Raw genomic sequence first — 23,003 nt, forward strand, 5'->3', positions numbered from 1 at the left:
TACCTTCATTGTTACAGTGCTGCAGGAGAAACACCAAACTGGCCTTTCAGATCACAACTGTGTTCTAGTAACACCATATATTGTATATGTAATTTAAAACAGAAACTGTAATGAAATACATTTAAAATGTCTGCCTTAGCACTTGATATTCTACAGCATCTCTCCACAAGCACTTTATAGAAAACAGAATAATTTAAAGTCACATTGTGCTAGTATTGTCAATGATGTAAATTATCTTTGGTTTCAATTTAAAAGATGTTAGTGACGGACTCTGAGTCATTTCTGTATCGTCAGTAGAGGTAAAATTGAGAGGAATGAAGCAGAGTCATGAACATAAAATGTAGCACAAACTATAAAGAAACAGGAACTAGTCTTAGATAGACTGCAATATTAGAATGTAAAATATCATATTATAGCACAGGTAATTGAGTCAGATGAAACTGTAAGATTATAACGATGGTCAAAACTTAGAATCAGGTGGAAATAATTCAAAGACTGAATGTGTAGTTACCGCTAGAGTCCAGAGGAGTAACACAGTCCAATATATTTCAGTTTATAATTTTTAAAATAGTAGAATTACTAAAAAGCAAGTTGAAGTTAATGTATTAGAGAAAAGGAAGGAAAAAAGGTTCTTACTAACAAAAATTTCCAATAGAAAGTTATGAACAAAATTTTCCTCTAAACATAGATTTTTGGAAATATGCAGAAAAGATTAATCCAAAGCAGGTCTAACACATGAAGAAAACTATAAACCTCCAACACATCTCTGTAAACTTGCTGTAGATCCGTCAAAGTCTTTAAGGATGATGTATTAGGTTTGCATGGCAAGGTTTTGGTAGCAGGGAGGCTACAGAGGTGGCTTTTGTGAGGAGCTGCTAGAAGCTTCCCCTATGTCTGATAATGCCAATGCCAGACAGCTCCAAGATGGACCTGCTGCTGGCCAAGGCCCAGCCTATAAGTGACGATGGTAGTGCCTCTCTGATAACATATTTAAGTACACATCCCCCCCCCCCCCCAACCTTGGCCCTGTGTGATACCAACAAGGAGAGAGAAGTGAGAGAAACAACTCTGCAGAGACCGAGGTCAGTCAAGAAGGAGGGGAGGAGGTGCTCTAGGCGCAGGAGCAGAGTTTCCCCTGCTGCCTGTGGTGAAAACCTTAGGGAAGCAGGCTGTACCCCTGCAGGTCATGGAAGTTAATGGTGGAGGAGATACCACCTGCAGCCTGTGGACGCCTGAGGAGGTGGATGTGCCCAAAGGAGGCTGTGACCCCTTGGGAAGCCTGCACTGGAGCAGGTTCCTGGCAGGACCTTTGGCCCCATGGAGAGAGGAGCCCACACTGGAGCAGGTTTGCTGGCAGGACTTGTGACCCCATGGGAGACCCACGCTGGAGCAGTCTGTTCCTGAAGGACTGAACCCCATGGAAGGACTCATGCTGGAGAAGTTAGTGGAGGACTGTCTCCCAGGGAAGGGACCCCACACTGGAGCAGGGGAAGAGTGTGAGGAGTCCTCCCCTGAGGAGGAAGGAGTGGCAGAGAAAACGTGTCATGAACTGACTGATCATGAATGACCCCCATTCTCCATCCCCCTGTAACACTGGCAGGGAGGAGGCAGAGAAAATCGGGAGCAAAGTTGAGCTCAGGAAGACAGGAGGGGTGGGGAGAGGTGTGTTAAGATTTAGTTTTTATTTCTCATTACCCTACTCTGATTGGATTGGTAATAAATTAAGTTAATTTTCCCCAAGATGAGTCTGTTTTGCCTGTGATGGTAATTGGTATCTCGACCCATGAGCCTTTCATTATACTTTCTCTTCCCTGTCCAGCTGAGGAGGGGAGCGCCAGAGGGGCTTTGGTGGGTACCTGGCATCCAGACAGGGTCAACCCACCACAGGTGAAGAAAAATTAGGATGATCATCAAACAGCAGCTGGAAACCCAACAGTGTTCTAACTTCTATTTTCAATACGTGCTTGTAAAGCACCAGTAAGTTTTAGAGAAAAAGACAAAATGTGATTCTTAGTTCTTTATACTGTATAAAAGCTAAATGAATTCATTCAGTAAATAGCCTATTCACATGCCAGCATGATCACATTCATTGCTCTAAGGTCAGGATTTAAAAACTACGAAAATATATTCTTACCGCTTCACAAGAGTAAAGGTGAAAAATGCTGCCCTGGATTTTTGGTGGCAGTGTCAGTAATCCTGTCCTTATTTTTCCCCACAAACGGAAGGCCAAAAAGTAAGTATTTTGCATTCACTTAAAGATTCCGTTGTATTTGAAAATTAACAAACTACAACTCATCCTGAATTGTATTGATTCAGAATCAAGGCAATATACTGTTGTATTGGTTAAGCCAATATATGAAGGGAAAGAATTACAGAAATTTAGCTTCTTCAGATTCTATTAACCATTGCTAGACAGTAGCTGAGTAAAATGCCTGCGTGGCACTATACTAAAGACTGAGGCTGACTATATTTTACATAAGCCAAGAAATGGAAAGAGAGTATTAAAGGGAATCTGGCTACCACAATGATCCCATCTGGTACCCGTGAGGAAGGCATAACTCAAAAAAGGGTGTGCTAGAAGAGAAGTCATCTTCAGAAAGAAAAGATTAAGCAAGATTAACAACACAAAACGGTGTAGAAATGAAACTGAAATCTAATTCATTAACAGCAGAACTTCAGTGCTTATGTGTGTCATGATCTGTTGAAGGATATTACCATTAGAAGGAGGAGGATGTTAAACGGGTTGGACTGAGAGGCCAATTCCAAATGCCTGGCTTTCTGGAGCAATGCCAAGAAAATCCATTTTCTAGAACAATTACCAGACTTGCCCTAGAACAGTGAGTTCTTAGAGGGTCATGCCTGAGTGTGTGATCATAATTGAGATTTTGCAAGGATGCATGGGCAGTAATTCCAAAATGAGTAACATTACCAAAGAAATAATAGTAGCTGTTCTTTCTCCTGGAGAGTATCAGGATTAAGAAATGCAAATGGGCTTTGACAATGATGCCAGTTCAGTAATGAGTCCAATTCATTGGATCAGGGCATGCAACTGGGCTTCAGTAATGTCCTTGCTTCTAATTTTGGACCATAGGATATCTACCAAGATATTTTAATCTTCTTTCATTGCACTACTACTAAAACATTTCTGGCAAAGTCAAGAATTTAATTTAGCTTTCATGACTCTGAGATTAACATGCTTATAATGATCATATTCTTGTGCTAACAAAAATAGAGTGCCACATGATACTGGGAATAATGAAGGTTATGGTAGAAGACCCTGACATTATTTCACAAAAGGGAAACAAGAGACAATGATGGAAGTACCAGCTTTTCACTTTTGAAACCACATGGAAACTCTTTCTAAGGTGAAAATGATCTCACTGTTCTTATCACAAAACCACTACTCAGCTGGCATGATTTCTTGTTGACAAACCCAGGACTGACTAAAAGGGATAGCACAACTAGGACTGAGAAGTACTGGCAGGACGGAGGGAGCCTGCCTGCAACTGGCTTGAGACAGTGCTTTTCTTCATTTTAATATCACTAAGCCTAGTGTGATTGCCTAACCTAAAGGAAATCCCATATAACTTTGTGTTAGCACAACCCAAATGAATAAAACTGAAAATATGCCAATCTACTATTAATAACTGCCAGACTTGGATAATAACCATTGTTAAATAGTTTCTCAGATTGTTTTGGGAAGGAGACAGCATGTCACCAAACTTCTAGGTAAGGCTAGTTTACAAGCTAAGCTAAATGGGAGGCTGATTCTGTGGAAGCAATACACAATACTGTCATCACAAAAGCTTCATGTTTGGCAGAACAATCATTTTCCCCCTTGATCCTTCATTCTGGGATCTGTAAGACCCTGCAATTTTCAGATAGCAATGGCACAAGATCAAGGTTATTACTATTTTTTTAAGATAGCACTTTTTAACAAAAGGAGGGAAACATAGAAACAGCCAGGCAGCAGTTGCACATGTGGCATTCATGTTTTGTAATAATTTCAGCCTGAATCCTGCCAATATCACTTCATCTCAAGCCACTTGCTGGGACGCTGAGCACATCCATCCTCTCCTGTAGGCTTTATTTCTACTCAACAAAGAGACTATGCTTGGCTCCAGAGACTGTTAGTCTTCAGCTTCATGGGCACAAAAACAACTCAAAATCTACTATGAATAGTGAATAGGAAAAAAAACCCTTAGCAGTCAGTAGCAGGCACAGCGTCGTGGAGGGGCTCTCCATTAGTAGAGAGCTGCCTTGTAAAAATAATCCTTGGCAGAAACAGGACTCACAGCACATTCGAGAAAGGCAACTTTCTAGAAAGATTTCATGATTTTCCATAGTTTATTCCAAGATTTTTTTGACTAATCTCCAATCTCTTTTAAGCACCAACCATACTCTCAGGTATCACCTGCATCTTACAAAATTCCATACCCTGTCTACCATCAGCTTTGGTAGTACAATAGTTACTGTCATTAAACATTTTAAAATGCAAGATATTATTGCTGAATAAGAAATGACACTGCTTCAGATGAAAACAGCTACTGTTGTTCCTAAAAAAGCCAGTATATATAAAGAAATACAGATTTGTAAAAATTATTCTATGACCAAATCGCAGTTACTGTGAATAAAAGTATGAAAATAAATATTTTGGAAGATACCATAAATATACTTTTTACTTTACATTTTGTATAGCACAAAGTTCATGCCTAATACTGCTGTGACTGGCATTCCTGTAATACAATTGCTGGGGTTGCGAGACATTTTGTGACACGGAAGATGTGGGGTTTTGTGTACCATCCAAATGTTCAATCTTACACTGCGTGCACCAGATTACCTTTTCTCTACTGAGGCCGTGTGTAATTTGAGGGTTGTTTTTAGCCTATCCTAAAGAGGGCAGTCTGAATTCTTACCGTACATAGGGACCAGCGTGTGACAAGACACCCTTCTGAACGCTCACCCAGTGCGGAAGAGAAGCCGCTGTCAGGGCCCTGAGCACGCCCTGACAGGCCTTAATGGCCCTGAGCGGACTCACCCGTCGCCTCCACCCGCACCCTCTGCCCACAGGCTTCGTTTAAATTCAGGCCTGTCCTTTCACGCCTTGCCTGAGCTGGGCTGTGGGGCTGCCGGAGGCCTGGGCCTACCCGGGTGACATTGGTCCATGCCTGACCCAAGTCGCCGTCACCAGCCCTGACCCTGACCTGCGGATCAGCTTCCCGGACTGGCCACGGGCCTGCCTGCTCAGCGTGTCTTTACCTGATGATCTGGACTCCACCTGCCCTCCGTGGTCCCGCCCCGCTTGCCCCGCGCTGTGGAGCCGGGCCCTGGCGGGCGCGGCACCGGCCCTGCCCGCCCTGGGGCTGACTGTGCTCGGCTGCCTGTCCCACGGGGAGCAGCAGCGCCTCCGTGGCAGCCTCTGGTGTGGTGGTACCTTAGATACGCCTCTGAAGGCACAGGAAATGGACAACAAAGAAGCCCTGTTTTTCAGTCAGAGCGCTTAAAAAGTGCAGCTTCAGCAGTTTGGGGATTCTTTGATCTTTAGGAACCACCACATACCACTTGCTCCTCTAGTAAGTGTAATGAGCTGGAGCAGCTGGCTGATCCTCCCGGAGACAAAAACTTCATTTGTCTGAAGCTGTAATATAAATTCTCAAGAATGATTTCTGTCTCTCCAAAGAGCAGCTTGGAGGAGGCGGCAATGTTGTTAAATTTTAACAGAAGCTTGTTTTCGCTTTATTAAACACAAACTTCTACTGTATTCCCAGGAAAAACACCTTAAAAGATGGAGTCATGTTGTGGCATGTGGTGGGCTACAGAACTTACGATGTGTATCACCTTAGGGCCAGGCTGTGCTTTGAGACATCCAAAAAAAAAAAAAAAAAAAAAAATCACTTCAAGACTTAATGTTGCACCCTTGCCTGTACTCAACATTTTGTGAGTTGAGAGTGGCAACCTGGACATCCTATGAATTACTGCAGCAACAGATATCCTAAGTATGGTGGCACTCTCAGTACAATCTGGATGCAAAGGACTCCGATAACCTCCAACACTGCAGAAATGAAAAAGTTACATGCTGGTTTAAATTTATTCTCAGGTTCACAAGTAACATGTTGTCAGCACACGCTTCATCCATACACATATCCTTCTACAGAGGAAATCCTTGCAGGGACATTTTTACAGCATGCCTCTTGCTGTAGTATTACTCAGTCAGAATCCCGATTTTACTTTTGTGCTCAGTGATACAATGCAGTATGCTTAATACAATTATGGAACATTATCTCCTGTTTTCTAAGACGCTTTGAACTGCAGATAGAAACTTACAACTCATTACAGCACTTGCTACGTTATATGTAAAAAAACAAACCAGTGCTGCCTCTGCTTGAAGGTGGGTTTTTCATTTTAGGTTTGTACACTTCTTAAAGCACTCTTAAAAGCCAAACCTCTTTCTTTTGAAGTAACTTTAGTGACATGGTTGACAGATTATAGATAAGCTTCTACCAATGAAAATCTACATAGCTTATATGCAAATACAACGCACTTCAGTCCCAGTTACATTGCATTTGCCCTAGATTTTAAGTTTCCTCCCATGCCTCTCATTATTCGAGTTATTGAGTAGTTAAAAGTGAACTGTTTTAACAATAATGGAGCATTATAATTCTAGTCCAAGACAAAACTTGTGAAGAGAGCTTATTATAAAACAAGAGGATCTTTGAATGAAGAGGTTAATGAGGAATATCAAGTGTCAAATCCAAAATCACTCAGCCAACAATCCTGTGAAGTACAGTTTGTTTTGGGTATTTATTCTATGGTGTTTAGTCAGTTCCTTTGGTATGCAAAACAGGAAATCAAAATGACATGCGTACATATAGTATCAGAGTGTAACTCATGAAGATCTGGCTTTCTACAGCATGTAGGAAGTGAGCTTTCTTCTCTTGCAGGTATAATCATCAAAAGGCATTCTTACTCCATTTTTGTTAGAAATTCAAGTTCTCAGATGAGGCTTACATAAAATAAACCCAATACATTAGTCCTCCCTTTAAATTGGCACAAGTCACTGCTGTGGCTTAAGCTGGCACACTGATGCATACATTGTAAGGAATAAGACTTATATATAGCCAATCCTCTCTGTAAGTACTGAATTTGATTCCTCTGTTTAGCATTTCTGAGTCACTCAAGTAGACATATTTGATAAGAATGTGGTCTAATTGTTTTACTGCTAAACCTGAAACAGTTGCTGTTAGGAGCAAATTAGCAAGAGACCTTTGGATAATTCTACCACTCAAATCAAAGTCTCAGTCAATTAGCCATCTTAATAAATAACAGTTCCCTATAAAAGAGACAGGAAAAAGAGGCTAAACAAATATGCAAAAAAATCTGTAAGATGAAAAATTTAACAATTTCCCAAAGGTCAGGAAGGAAGCCAGGATCTAAATTAGATCAAAGGTTTGATTTTTCTATTTTGTCTCTATTCAGGCATATTAAAACCAAAATAAAATCATGGTAACATAATGATTTTTTCCATTGTGGTCACAGTCCGTATTTGTGTAAAGAATTCAGTTCAGCTGCATGTAATGAGAGTCTGGAGGGTAGCTTAGAGTTTGCTTCAGTTTGGTCGGAAGCAATCACCAAGTAACCAGAGGCTTTTGGCTTTTTGTGGCCCGTTAGCTGTCTTGGACTATGTCATGGAATGCAGAATGGATGCACTATACAGGGATGGTTCACTTCTTCATGGCATTAGTGCTTCCCTACACAGAGAATGCACATTGCTCTATCGCCTACCTGCATATATAGTTGATCTGTCTGTCTCCTGCTTTTATTTTGTCTAAGTTGTTCCAGCCATTTACTTCATGTATTTTGCTGTAGGTCTTGAATTCAGCCCAACTGACAGGTTGATAATGGAGCAAACTGACTGTACATTCCATTGCACTAGAGCATGTCTGTATTCTGAGAATGACTTTTGGGAGATATGATGCTGTATGTACATTTACTTGTACCATCTTTGTAGGTAAAGATATGCAGAATTAATAACTTGAAATAACACACCAACCTGTAAAAAAAAAAAGAAAGGAAATTAGAGGTAAGGAAAAATATGCCTTGCAACCATGCAACAGCGATGGAGTTGACGGTACAGCATGGTACAGGTTCTTATGATCTGGAATTCAATCCATAGGAAGCTCCCTCATATGCAGAGGAGAAACAACCCCTAGTTCCTTTACTGTGTTGCTGCTGAATAATATATTTTATACTTGCATTTAAAAAATCTACATTTAAAATACTGACTCAGCTGCCAAAAATTGCCCAGCATAGAGTGGCTACTTTCAGCAAAAAAAGAACTTTGTAAATAACACTAAATGGGGAAATCATGTCATCAATCACTGCACATATCGTTACTGGCACTGTCAATATATAGGGAATTAACTCACCTGATAACCTAATTCTGCTTCTGTTAAAGACAACAGCAAACTCTTACTGTCTAACATAGAAACAGAACCAAACTCTTATGCCGAGGAACTGATAGCACTATGCTCTACAAATTATAATGCTGCACCCATTTCTTCTTAGCTGATCATAATTCACACTTTGACACTGTGATTAAATAAATTCAAATAAATCCAAATATTTTTAACAAAATAGTCTCTGATTTAGAGTGGTCTTTGCATCCGAATATATAATTGTTTACCCTCATTTATCACACGTAAGTGCCCAGTCTTTGGTCATAGCAGTTTTTCTACACATGTAGAATGTTATTCATAATGTATGTTTCATTCACATTACAATATAAACAAAATGTATCAAAATACTTTAAATTAATTTAAAGTTTCAGTTTTATATACCTTTATTACAGCAGTTTTAAATCTATAAAGAGCTACTTATTAAAAAGTCTTGAATAGATTCTATGAAAAGAAGTTAAATTTATGATGTTTAGTATTACACATTATACAGTTTCTTTATTTTTTGCTCACTTGATCATGCTGTGAAAAATTCATGAATATTTAGCTATTAAATGAAATGCAAAATTTTCATTACCATTTTATTGAAAACTTGACATCTTAAAATACCATACATACCATTAGTATTCTACTGCATTGTCACCTTATTGAAAAATGCTGCTAAAAAACAATACCACCATTCAGAGAAAAAAAAATTGTCCGCCCAAGGCTATTAACTATAGTTCTACACATACATTAGTGACAAATAAGTGAAGCAGCCAATGCTCACAAAAGATGTCACTAAAATGCTAGGAAACAACTGTAACCATAGAAACCATCTCACACTGCAATCTGAACATCTTTTGTCAGTGTTTGACTAGAAATGAGATGCTTAAAATCATTAGGCTATCAAAAAATCTGAAGTCTCTTCATTGAAATTTACATATTTAAATATTTTGAAACCTGCAAAAACTTCAACATGATACTTTCATAAAATATTGTTTCAGCTCCTAGCCCTCAACTATCACTTTAGATACAATAACAAGGATTATACAGATGATTACTCCCTCCCCCAAAGTCTCCCCCAGCAGACCCTGTCTTTAGGATACATACATGATAAGAAGAATCTGGGCACTGAAAAAAAAAAAAACCAACACAAAAAAATGGGGTGAGAAGTGAGGACAATTTACCCAACTCTCCTTAATCCAAAATATTCACAGACATGGCATTCCCTATCTCTACTTACTGCTTTGGGTTTTTTAATGATAGAACGTAAACACTGTGCACCCTACTGACCGGATTAGTGATATTGTACAACCTTCATGACATTAGGTACAAAATTGTCTATGGACAACAAAATACCTGAGCGAGAAATTTTCTCAACCGACTTAAAAAAGTTTGAGAACTTTTGAAGATTAAGCATCTCTCCATTAGGCTAATGGCTTACTATTAACAGTACCTAATAAAAATGGCCTTTATAACTTCTGGCCTCTAGAATAATAGTACATCCCAGCCTTTCTGTACAGTGGCCGATCCTGTTCTGTAGGGCTGGGGGAATATGTAGGAAGGCAGCCTTAGTTCTTTTTGCAGTAGGACTCTGTGTTACAGTAAATCTGTGTTAGTCTGAAAATCTACTGTAGAAAGGCAAACCAAGGGCATAAATGGTGATTAACTCTTTAATACAGCAAAGTTCAATGGTACGAAGGACAGCTAATAACAGACATGCCGTTGTTTGCAGGGAAGGCTTGCTGATATTTCATAGAAAAAACGTTTCCATTTCTGCATGTGCTCTAATTTACCATCAACGAACTGGGAAATTTTGGAGATACAAATCAACGACATTTTTAATGGAAAAGCCAAGGACTGAAATAACCTGTACAGTGTCTTTCCATTATCTTTTTCAGAGGTCCTGAACTTTCAGGCACATATGGACAGTACTGCCAAGACCCTGTTACGCAATACATTGCTCAATTTATCTATTTCATTTTTCATGTCTTTAAGCAAAAATTCAATGGTCTTATAAACAACAGATCGCCAAGAATCAAAGGCTATGAGCTTGTCCTTTAAAGCATCGTTTGCCAATGCATTGTGAATTTCAAATTCCCCCTCTTCTCACCACCCCATCCTTTGGTGTTGCAAAAGGTCAGATTTCAAGGCCATCAATCTGATGCTTTCACAAATAGTGATACATTAGAACTGGTAAGAATGATTTTCTTACGATTGGCAAACAAGCTATTACAATTTGCTAACTCGGAATCTGTTATTTTTATCAGCAAACTAGATTGCAAGTGAAAAAAAGCGAAAGAGGAAGAAATGAAGAAATATGTCATTCATTATAAGGTGTTTTTATTATATGTGTTTTGCCAATGAGCTTCACAGAATTAAACAGAAGAGAACTGATATATTTTAAGTACCATCAAACTCATTCTGTAATTAGTAATTGACTGATTTAATATAGACTTCAGGGAGGTTTTGTCTACATAGAGATTGTGCTGTAGAAGTTAAAAGAATTCACAGGAACAGAAAATGCGAGACTGTAGGACTATAGCTTCTAGAAGGAGTATAATAAACATAAGCACAAAGGTTAAAAAAGTAATTTTTTTCTCAATCCGTTCTCTGAAAATGAATGGCTCACAATATTTTAAAGACAATGAATCAATCCTTTTCAAGTAATGGGATGAAACATTCTATGCAAGTACCAAATCATTTTTGTCTAAAGTCATGATGAGTTTTAATTTCTGAATCCAGCCTTGTCCTACATCATATCCACGTATACCTTTAAAGTGCATGTTAGTACTACTTTGTTGCCTGTAGTTCATTGTCTTGCTATCACACAAAACTGTTGTAAAATTAATTTCTTACAGAAGGCAAAGAGATGGGAAAAAATTTATGAACTAGGATCACAACTTTTCTTATCATTTCCTGTTCTAGTAGTTTTTCTGTATTTGGTATTCTGATGGTGAAATAGCAAGTCTCTCGGTTTCACCAAATTACTTATACAAAATTGCTCCTGTGGATGCCTCATGCATTCATTGAACACGTTTTTCTACTTCATATGTTTTACAGAAAGATCATAAAAGTAGTAACCATTTTCCTTGTCCTCATTAGTAAGTCTTGTTTTAGTACTATCATATACAAATATGTAGTACACACTGTAATAAAATATCAGATATCACTATATAAATAGTTAGATAATATAAATAAATATTATTAACAAAGACATCAAACACAACTTATGTAATGCTGACAAAAACATGACCACTTCCCACCTTCAAAGCCCTTAGCATTACAAGCATACCAAAGTACGCAAAATTGGAAATTAGCTAGTTCTACATCTACATGTAGATTCTGCTGATTCTGCTATTTTGAGCTAATTCAACAGTTTTCCTCTCCTGAAAACAGTTGATGCAAAATTATGGAAGAGCAGGTCTGTTCCAACAGCAGAAAAGGATCTTAGTCCCATTCACACACATATGGTCTTCCTTAACGTCTGATCTGATGGGTATCCCAGCGAAAATAAAAACATATTTTAAACGCTCTACATTCATCAGCACTTTCCTACAGCTAACTGGAAGGTATTTATTGATTATACCAGTTTGTTTTACTAAGCAGCGGAATTTGCAAAACTGAAACTGTGAAATGTCAAATAAATTGAGGTTCTTGCACTTTTGACCTATCTTAAATCATACTTTGTCATCTATACTAATATTTTTCATCAAACTGAATTCCACATTCAGTAAATTCACTCAAGAAAGAGATAATAATTGGTTGGTGGGGGTTTTTTTGCCTTTTTTTTTATTTTTTTAATTTCTGTGCATCAGCACTCAGGTGTTTTTTGCATGACTATTTAGTGTAAGGTCGTATATAATCCTGGTGTCTGGATGCTCCTACAACTTCCTTTGTCAACTGCAAAGTGTAACAGTATAGCATCCTCTCACAGTTCTGGAACATTATACTTTTTTGGCCTAGTAATGTAGCAACATACACATTTGCTGATGTGCTAAGTGCACTGGTTTTCTATTTGTTTTTGGGCATAGTCCAATAACTTATTTTCTAAGTTACTCAATAATTGGTCTTGACTTGGCTACGTTGGGTGACTCCTTTTCTCTTTGTTCTTTCTACTGGCAGAAATTAATATCAGCTGAGCAACTTGGTGTAAACCTGAAGTGGCTCCATGAGGATAACTTGGATCTGTCCTAAGTGCAAAAGTCTGACCCAAAAAAGAATTAAGTAATTTCACAGACAAAGGTCCATAAACAACCACTACTGAAAACAGGAGGGGTGTACTCTCTAGCACCCCCTGAAAAACCTGTGGATGCTGGGGAGCAGGAAGGGGGTGGATTGCAGGCAGAGGCCGCTTGCTTTCAGTACATATCATCTCCTGCTGCTGTCGTTGGAGAGAGAATACTGCTCTGGATCGACAAACTTACTTGTCCGACCCCAGAGGGGCATGCCTTGGCTGTGTCTCTTAATGAACTGGAGGCCTCCTGTCTTGGCTTATAAGGCCCACTTCACAGTCCATTTATTTATGTATTTACTCAAGTTTGGCTGAGACAGCTTGAACATTAGCAAGAATGTCATAGGCTTATTGGATTCAGTTATGCATTCGTAATGCATTATTTACTTCGTTTATACTCTTGAATATTCAGTAATCTAAATGATAATTTAGTTCTTTCAGCAAACTGATCAATGGCGTCACCTCATAGTGGTAAATTCTATATACCTGTAACTGTCAAACAATATGTGGATTTCTATTCATACAGATATTTCATGTTTCAAAAATCTCCAGCAAAATGTAACAATAGTTTTTTCAGTAAAATTGTTGTTACTGTACCTAATATTTTAATATAAAAGAGTATTATTCGGAAGTCAGCTTCTTAAATTTCTTGTTTCTTTTGTAATTTTGATTTGTAAAATAATATTTCGATCATAAATATTTACTATCGTAATGCTTTTATGTTTATATTTGCAAGAAAATGATATTTCACATGTTTCCATATGAATTATATAATGAAACACTTTACATAAAGATTAATGCCATCTTGAGAGTTAGATTATGTATACGGTAGCATGTCAGATCTTTTGTGTATACTCGTAACTGTTTGATGTTTTGGACTTCAAACTTCATATGCTCTTGAATCATTAAATGACAACATTATGATATATCTGACAACTACATCGACTTGAAGCAATGTTTTGCAACCTTTGTTAGTGGGCATGTCTTCACATTCCCAATCACGAGCCACACTTGTAGACACAGTTGTTAGGAAACCAGAAGAACACGTATACCCCTCATTTTCTGTGATAGGATACTTGTAGGGATGCTTTCTGATGTATGATAAAGGTTGCTGCAATTTCTCCACGTGTCAATCTTTTTAATTGCTGTTACTGTTCCACTCTATTCTACCGCAGTCACACTTCAAAAATAATTTTTTGCTTGATTAGGATAGAATGTCATTATCCAGACACCAAACATTTCAGACATGTACTGTTATCTCCAAAGTAGAGAGAGAAGACTTTGGGTAAAATCCTGATGCAATCAAGATTATTATAAAAATGCCATATTTGCCTTCAGCAGATTTACATCTGACCATATCGACCAGTGTGTTGCATCTATATTTCTTGTATTCTGTTAAGTGGACTCCTGATATTAGAGTCATCAACTGTATTTCCACCTCATCCTTTGCTTTCTTCTTCATAAATGCAGAAAAAATAGTTATGGGATGTGACTAGCCAATGTAATGTTTTATCTATAACGAAACTTTAAAAGGATGCAATTGACTAAGATATAAAATGGCCATATAATAATTTATTTGCAACACACATTCATTTAGAATTTCATCATCAGCCGACTTCATTACGCAATATGTTTTGTTCAGCAAGTTAAGACAAAAAATAACCAACAACAAACCCAAGGAAAATAAATGATTTTGTTCCCACCATCAGTGCGTAAGTGATGCTCCTTTTTATGCATTGTTACAACAACTTTGTTACTGCCAAGTCAGTCCTGAAGATGTGTAAGGCTCTGATTTTGCATCCGTAAGTGTGAAATACTACACCTAAATGAAGTATCATTAGACACAGTTCAGCATAACGTCTCTGCTAAGACAAAACTGATCTTTAGAAAATGAAAACCAACAGAAGTGAAAACACATTTTCTCCTTCTCAACTTTAATAACACATGATGAACTAATGCAATTAAAGATATGCATAAGCATATCATATCATTCACATAGCTAGACATTACTCTGGGTAGAAATAACCTATATTACAAGTAAACAAACTCAACACAGTGCATGGAATAAGAAAATTACCATTTTTACCAAGCAGTTCTTGAAACATACAGAAATCGCAGAAAGGGGACTGATTGTAGATACAAACTAGGGAGCTTGGCTACACTGAATATCCAGTTTTCACGCCGTCTCACATTTAATATTTTTTATTGTAGACACTCAACTTCACACAGCTGAGTTAAGCAAACACCAAAATCATACTCTTACCTTTCATCTACAAAATTGATCTAGTAATTATGGTGATGGAAAATGTAAGATTTACAATTTTTTCAATATGCTGCTGTTAGTGCAGTAACTCCACTACCATGGAATTAGAAAGAAAAGGCCACGCTTAATGATTTCATGTAACCAAAGGTATATCCTGACTATCTTAATGGCGGCAATTTCTCATTTGAAGCCCGAAGTGTTTTAAATATCCATTATTTATGTTTTCACAGTCTATCAAATGACTTTACGCCCAGCATTTGTACTCCTTGAGTACGAGTACTGGTGCTAATGCTAAATAGGTTAAAATATCTATATAATACTTCATTATTAAAAATCCTTTGTCAAGCCAATTATATCAGCAGAATTCTGATGCTCATGCTTGTAAAGAGGCTGAACTTCCACAGTGGATCACCAGACTGCCTGCCGGGTCACCTGAGTTGCTAACATCAGTATAATCAAACTAGAGCATGAGAAGTTGGCATTCCACAGCTCAGCAATGCAATGTATTCCTTACATATAGAAAATATTAATAATTTTATTCTTAATGACATAGGATTGCGTTCTGCTGTTGAAATTGCATTCAGTATAGCACGGGGTAGGCAAAGATATTTTATAGCATCTATAAATATTAATCTTGTTATTTCAGTCTCAGCTGTTGTTTATTGTCAAGCTCACAACAATGGATTCAAAGCTTGACTACAAATATAAGCAAAAATACTGAAAACGCGGGGTATTATCTCAGGTTTTCACTGAAAATTATTTTCACTGAATTTTTTTGATCACGTACAGAGAGATCAAAAGATTCAATCTGGAATGAGTTTGATTTTGCAGCAGCTGATTGCAATCTCTTCCAAACATCATAAAGAGCAACCTGTTCCACATTAGGTATCAATATGCTTTAGCTTCTATAGTAAACGAGGAGCAGACCTATCTATAATCTCTTACGTAAGCAACGGCTAAATCTATAATAATTAACTAAACCATTCAGGGCTTGAGTTCTGGCATTCTCATGTGATCATCCACATCATTTAGCTGTTCGGCATATTTTTGGCCTGGATCAGCTGGCATTCTCCTTGCTAAGAGCAGGCATGGTGCACGGGCTGGGGCAGGCTGGGAACGTTCTGAGGAGACTTCTTTAGGGACGGCAGAAGGAATCTGCCCTTATTGTGCAGTGAGAGAAGGAGCGTGTCGCTAGCTCTGTGGGCATTAGCCACGCTTACATCTTGACACTAAAGATGATGAAGAATCTTTGCCAGCAGATACGGTCAAACCGAACCACACCGTCAAGAAGAGAGGCGTTTCTAATGGAGCCTTTTTACTGTTTCCTACAGTTACCTCATCTAGAACACAGGAAATAAAGCGCTGCTAGGCTTCTTCCCTTAAACTTGATCTGTGATTTTCCAGTACTGAATGCTGCGCATCTACAGATAAGGTAGCACAATGTAGCGATTTTCTATGCTATTATTTTATGTGTAAACAGTCTGATCACCTCAGAATCCCTTCCCTATCAGTTCTGATTCCCTCCAGCTGCCTGAGAATAGTTTTTCTGTTAGGGTATGCCAACCTTTGAGATTGCCATCAGTCTTAGGAAGGTGGCAAGTGGAAAGTGACAATCCCAAAACACTGGCGTTAATAGCTTTATGAAAGTTCTGGAAATGGAGGGAAGGACAGGGGACAGAAAGAAAACGATACTATTCTCTGCGGCTGTAGTATCTTCTAGATCTGTTATTTCCATCATTGCCGTTGTCTGAGAGTTCTTAGGGGACAAATTCATACTGAAATGACCCTTCCCACTGGCAAGGGTGCTAGTCCTTCATTTTTACTTCAGCCTTACAGTTTATAGATAGATAAACCAGAGGCGTTTATAAAATAAAGATCAGAATCCTTTAAATTTGAGTCTTTCACCAGCTTTAGTGATTTATGGACTATTGCTTAAACCACTTCATGCACTGATCTTCTTCAAAGCTTCTCATTTAGCGCCATAGAGCCGCTCTCTTCTATGAGACATTCTTTCTTTTTTATTATATTAAGAATGGTTCCATAGAAGGCAGATCTGTGGTGAAATTGTCTCCTAAACAGGGAGAGCTGAAATTAAATTCTCAATTTATCATACATTTGGAGAAGCCTTAAGCAGTAACCTCCTAGAAAAAATAATGCTCTTTTCTGCTGTCTTTGGTGTGGCGTGCTCTAAGTAGCTAAAAAAAGGCCTCGTGTCCCAAACCAAACCAAAAATGCCTGATTGATTAATCTATCTGTGAAGGTTTAGGTGTTATACTGATTAGAGACCTCAGGTGTTATACTGATTAGAGACCTCAAGATTTAAGTGACCTTGTGTATGCTCGGCAGAATTTATGAAATTTAGATTATTCAAGAATAATGAAGCAATGAGTAGGGGTTCTGAAGCTTTCAGTGGTGCTTAAATGTTGGACCTGCTGTTTAAATGCGTTTGGGAAATCTCATCTTAAACGTTTTTAGTATAAGCATAATTCAAAGGACCTCATGGCTGGATGCCAGGAAGTTCTCAGAATGGCATTTTCAAAACCCATAAGGCATAATGACAAACAGAGCACTGCAAATGTAGTTTCAGAATCTGAGACCTTCAAATTGCACCACAAAGTGTTTTTAGAATATGCTTAAATTCATTATTTTGTTATCAGTGCTCTGAATAAGACCCTCGTGCCACTGGTTTAAAAAGCAGTTTCTCAAAGTGAAATCTAATTCCATCATTAGGGGACAGATTGTTCTAAGAAGCTGGATTAGAGCAGCATCAGCATGAATTTGAAAAACTTGCCTGGAGCTATAAATATAATGTGCAATATTTTGCAATATCTAATGTGTTTTGGTCTAATGTTGAACATGCTCCATTGTTAAAACCAGCTGTGTTCTTTCACTTTTCATTTCTATAAAGCTATGATAAAGGCTGTCAAAGCAAACCCTGCAGCACCAGCCTTTCTTGATAAAAGTTCTGTGTACACAGTACATAGTAATCTCAAGATGGAACTTTGTTTCAAACCAGAACAAAATCTTCAGCTAATTATAAGTGAACTATATTAAGCACAAAAGGCAATTTCAATTTATACTGAACAAAGTTGCATTTTACTCTTTCCTTTCAAAATGCATTTGTCGTGGTTTCTGAAACTAATTGAAAATTCATTTCGCTTAATTTTCTAAGGTTATTTCTTTTATTGCTTTGAAGTAGTCTGTGTAATACTGTAACATCTAAATCCCCCCAAAAGAAGATTAGTGGGGCTTTTTTTGGTGTTAATTTGTATTTAAAGCTTTAGAATAAGAAATGAATCATTCTTTTCATTCCTTACATCACATTAGTGCAGCAATCACTAAACTAACACTCTTATTATGAACACATTCAAAGCACATGGAGGAAAATTGCCAACAGAAGTACTACATAAAAATAGGTCTGCTGTTTAAACAGAAGAGGATTAAAAATAAAATTGTAGTTTATAGGTGACAGGTTAAGGGAAAAAAAAAATTACCCACTTTTATTTGTTTTGACTTTTCTGTATATGATATAAAGAAAACCTGAGGAACATTTTTTTTCTTTTTTATTCTCCTAGCTATTTTTTCAGTTATGTTTTATGGAAAAATTATGGAATTGTCTCTTCTCCTTTTCATGAAAGCTTTAAACCCAATGGATAATTCTCACCTCCGTTTGTAGTTAGAGGATTTGGCTGGATCTAGGCAAAGACATAAAGGTTAAAATGTCCTAGATGTACTACCTCAGCTCTACCTCCGTGAGAACCTTTGACTGGCTATTTTTTTTTTGTCTCAAAGAAGTCAATAGCAAAGTTTATGAGCCAGAATTCAGTCCAGATTTAGATCTGGTAGGAGCAATCACGGCAACAAGAAGACAGGTATTAAGGTATGTAACTAAGCACATGGGAAGGATTTTCAGCTGACTCAACACAGCAGCCGGGGGTGGGAGCAGGACCCCACTAGGGAGTCTGGGAACGGATCAGATGACATGCTGAAAGAGCTAGTTAACTCCTTAAAGAAACTGCAGGGCTGGCGCGTGGCTTTCTCCTGGGATGCAGGAGCTCACTTGCTGGTCACCCAGCATTGCATCATGTGGCACCAACCCAGGATGTGAGTAGAGTTTTCTACTAGTTCCTTGAGACTAGGACTACGTTCTACGTATTCCCTGGTTTATTTATTGTGAGTAGGAGCGGCTGTAATCTGACAGCAACCTTTCTGCAGCCCAGGTACTTGCAGCAGTGTTGACGGGCAACTCAAAGTTCCAGACGTTTTCCTCTTGCCTCTCAGATCAAAGGAAAATTTGGGAAGAAACAGTTTGTATGCAAGTCAGGAAAGAAGCAAAAAGACTGAAGGAGCAGAAGAAGTTTATTTTAAATGCATCACATCATCATTGCAGTTTCGTCTTCCTACTCTGGGGTCTGTAATGCTTCTAAAAAAATAGGCTTACTGTCAGTGGGGACTTGCTGAACAGAATTCAGAGAGGTTGGCAGAAGTGACTCAGAGTCAGCCCAAGACTTCTCAGCGGTGTTAAATGATTTTAGTTCCCTAAAGCTAAAGATAAAATTATACATCTGAGGCTATGAGAGAGAATAAGAGAGAGAGAGCGAACAGTAATTTCTCTTTCTACTATTAAAGGACTAGAAGAGATGTTTGGTTTTGATGATTACTTCAGCTTCAGGGGCTGAGGAACAGCCATATTGACATTATCTGAATGTGCAGGTAGGAGGCAGAGATTAATAGGCTGTTTTGATACTTTTGCCAAAGCAGCAGAGTCTGAAACCTATTATTTGAGCCAACCTGGTGTTCTAGACAAATCTTAAATACCTAAACCTGGCTCTGGTTTGGCATCTCCAGTTCATTGTTAAAAGAAAAGGAATCAATTGTATGAGAGAAGAGAGGAAAGGAGTAAGAATCAAGTGGGACCCAGAGCATGTAGGGACCAGCTCCCCCTGAAAAAAAAGTTATCAGTCTTTATCAGTTGTGTAGTGGTTATTGGTCTTTATTTAATTCATATGATGTATTTAGTTAGAAAACTGACAAAATGATGTCATCTTTATCGAGGTATATTGTGAGAAAGTGCTAGGTGTGAGATGCATGGAATTTCGACCCAAAATGCAAATTAAACACATGAACCTGTGATTAACCTTATTACAGTCTACTGTGCACTTGCTAATAGGTGACTGTTTGTGTGCCCAGCAGGCACACAAGTAGGAAGCAATGTCCCACCAGACAGGACCTTCAATACATATTATAAAGCCATAAGTTGTTAGGACCCCTAACACACTCTCACCAGTTCTAGAAGATTAGGACCACAGGAAGGTTCTTGGTGTGTTCAGCGGTTACCAACCCAAGATGCATGTCTCCTCTATTGGTGTGATGGTTAAAAAGTCAGCTGAATGTATGCTGACTTATCATTTCTGTTCCCCCAGTAATTTACTATTTGGTAAATGACACAAGTGTTGCACAGCTGTGGTACATTATTCATTTGATTCAGTCATGCCCAAGATCTTGGATGTGTCTTACAAAGTGTCATATTTAGTCCTGTTCCTGCCAGCTCATTCCTTCAATTTCAGTGTGTTAAGTTACAGGTTTATGGGTCAATGCTTTTCTGATCAGGTTATCCTTTTCCATTTTCATTTTGAGGTTTCAGTGGCATAGCACAATGCTGAAAGAGGTTGAGTCTGGCAAGCTGGGAGTCACAGGTAATTCGTGATCTTGACAGCTACCTGTTTGCAGGCAAGCTTGAGACTAGCAAGTATGACAGTTTTCAGCTGTATTTCTGGCTATCAAAGGTGCATTAGGAAAAGGAAGGTTTTTCATCTTCTTCCAGAAGGAGTTAAAAATTAAAAGCCTGGTACCCAAGTCTGCGTATTTGAAATCAGAGACTAGCTTGGGTGAATCCTGTCTCTGATAGAATAAGATATAATCTTAGAGCCATGACCTTGGGAGCAGAATTGGACAGAAAAATATTAATTGGATGTTTAAAGGTTCTTCTGTAACCTTGTGCCTGGCAATGTCACCTGCCAGAGCATTTTGTGACAGCTTATTGGTGACCATTGCTTTTGAAAGACATCTTTACTATGTCAGAATGATGAAGGTGATGAGGTGAGGTGATGAGTCTGAAGAGTAGCTCTCCTTCCTGCGTTAATTTAATGGGGTTTTACTTTGGCATTGAGGTTTAAGCAAGCAGGAAAACCAGAAAGTGCTCTCAGATACATCAGGAAGGGCATTTTTCATTTCTGTAAGCATTTCCAAGTAGAGCAGTGTGTCCAGAGACGCCCAAGACAATAGCACATGTGAACATTACTGAGAAGGAAAGTTTACTAAGAACCAGATTCCATTTGCTATGTGAGAACAGTCAAACAACCTTGTTGATCCTTCAGTCAGCTAGGCTAGAGCTTTCGTGGTTCACTGTCTAATCTTGCACATTCTTTTCTTGAGTGGCATGACAGCACAGGAGGAACTCTGTGCCGCTTAGAGAATGACAGGTTCAGTAAATTCTTGCACAGGCAGTGAAGACCCAACCTAGGGAGGTAAGAGTTAATGAAGGGGAATCACCATTTGTGCCAAAGACGTTGAAGGTATGGAAGTCTGACTTTTGGGTGTTCCAGAATGTGGTACAGGTAGATCTCTCCACTCTTAGGGACAGCGTGCCATGTCACACACCTCAGAGGAACGGCTGCATTCATCTTGTTGAGCCCCCCCCAAAGCTTTGTTGGGATGAGCAGGAATTTAGGACGGGTACCAGGACAATAATGCTAAAATTTTTCGTTGAAGTTGTCAAACTGAGTAAGAGAATGTAGCGGTAGACTTTTTAAAGGCCCTTACTATTTAATTCAACTTTGTTAGCATTTATCATAAAAATCTAACAAACAGTTGAAAGAAAAACCTTTATTTGTTGCATTCTTCACATTCCCTGATCCTGAAAGATGGGGTGATACTTTGGTACTGTTGAGAGAATGCTATAATGTCTTTCTCATTCGGTGCAATAATTTATTTGAAACAAAAAGCTGTTATCAATGCTACTACTTACATACTTAGTTTCATGCAGGTATAAATGCAGTTTGGGTTAGAATTTGTAGCAGCAACTGTTGGGCTTTTAAACACAACTCTGTCACCCCCATGGCCCTACAAGGCATATAATACATAAAAGAAACAGTAGACTTCATATTCATCAACTGACAAAGCAAGGATGATTTTAAAAAACAAAACATGCATGCTAAACATTTCAGGCCTTCTTAATATGAAAAAGTCTTTAGGCCTTAAATTCTTTGCTTTTCACTCTTGGCAAATTACTGGCATGGTACACTGATAGGAGACATGGCTCTGTGCATTTGTATTTTGAAGACGCTTCATGGAATTTGCCCTCATTAAAAAGATGGTGAAGGCAGCTAAGATCTGCATTTCAATTTCATTTCTGGTTGATTTCTTGAAGAGTAGGACACCTTAATGTGTCTAATGCAAAGTTGGTATGTGTTCCCTCAATGACTGCGTGCAACACTTGAGACAGACAAGAACGGTCTTGTGCACCAATCTGATAACATGTTATCTGTATACTCACCATATATTTGTTAATTGTATACTACTTTGTGATTGACTTATTTTATATCTTTTAAGTAATTTATTTTGTTTACTTACTTTGAAAAATAGGTTCAACTAAGATGTTCCTGCCTTATTATTTTGAAAGGGAAAACATACAGATAATTTAACAAAATATCATGTAAGATTTATGAAATCTTTGGATGTCATTTCTCTTTCCTTAGGTACTGAAAAGAAAGGCTGTCTCCCTGCAACTGTGCAGAAAAGGGCAAACCAAAAAATTGTAATGCCATAGCAGAACCCTAACAGAAACAAGAGAGAAGAGACACACACGAGACACACACAGGAAATTACTGTGATGCTCTTAACAGTGAAATTGCTACTGCTACAAATTTTTCATTGTTTTAAAGTACACATTAACGTCAAAAAATATTGCTTCTTAATATAATACTGGTGTATTTTCCTGTCTCCTAAATCAAAAGGAATACTGAATTGCCCCTGGCCATGGATGCTATTGAAAATGAACTGGAAAAGAGCA

The sequence above is a fragment of the Chroicocephalus ridibundus genome, chromosome 4 (genome assembly GCF_963924245.1).
Source record: "Chroicocephalus ridibundus chromosome 4, bChrRid1.1, whole genome shotgun sequence".
In the NCBI taxonomy this organism is placed as follows: Eukaryota; Metazoa; Chordata; class Aves; order Charadriiformes; family Laridae; genus Chroicocephalus; species Chroicocephalus ridibundus.